We start from the raw sequence: 282 nt of genomic DNA, 5'->3' as shown, positions 1-282 counted from the left end.
GAATGAGTGTTATAAGAGAAGAGAGAGGAGAGATATGATGGGAAATTATACTGATTTTAGCTATTTTCCATAGAATGGCAATTATTCTAGATTGCAGTTAAGAGCAGTTAAGTGACTTTTAGTGAATATGTTGTACTCCCTTCTGTAAATAGAATTATTATTAATTAGGAATACTATAAAGTTCTATGTGAATATAATTACATACGTAGCTAAAAAGTTGCAGGAACTAATTTCCTTGAATAAAATATATTTCCAATGCATAATGTTTTAGAGTCCTTGCTA

Source organism: Penaeus monodon, chromosome 25, assembly GCF_015228065.2.
Source record: "Penaeus monodon isolate SGIC_2016 chromosome 25, NSTDA_Pmon_1, whole genome shotgun sequence".
Lineage (NCBI taxonomy): Eukaryota > Metazoa > Arthropoda > Malacostraca > Decapoda > Penaeidae > Penaeus > Penaeus monodon.
This window is presented reverse-complemented; position numbering follows the sequence as displayed.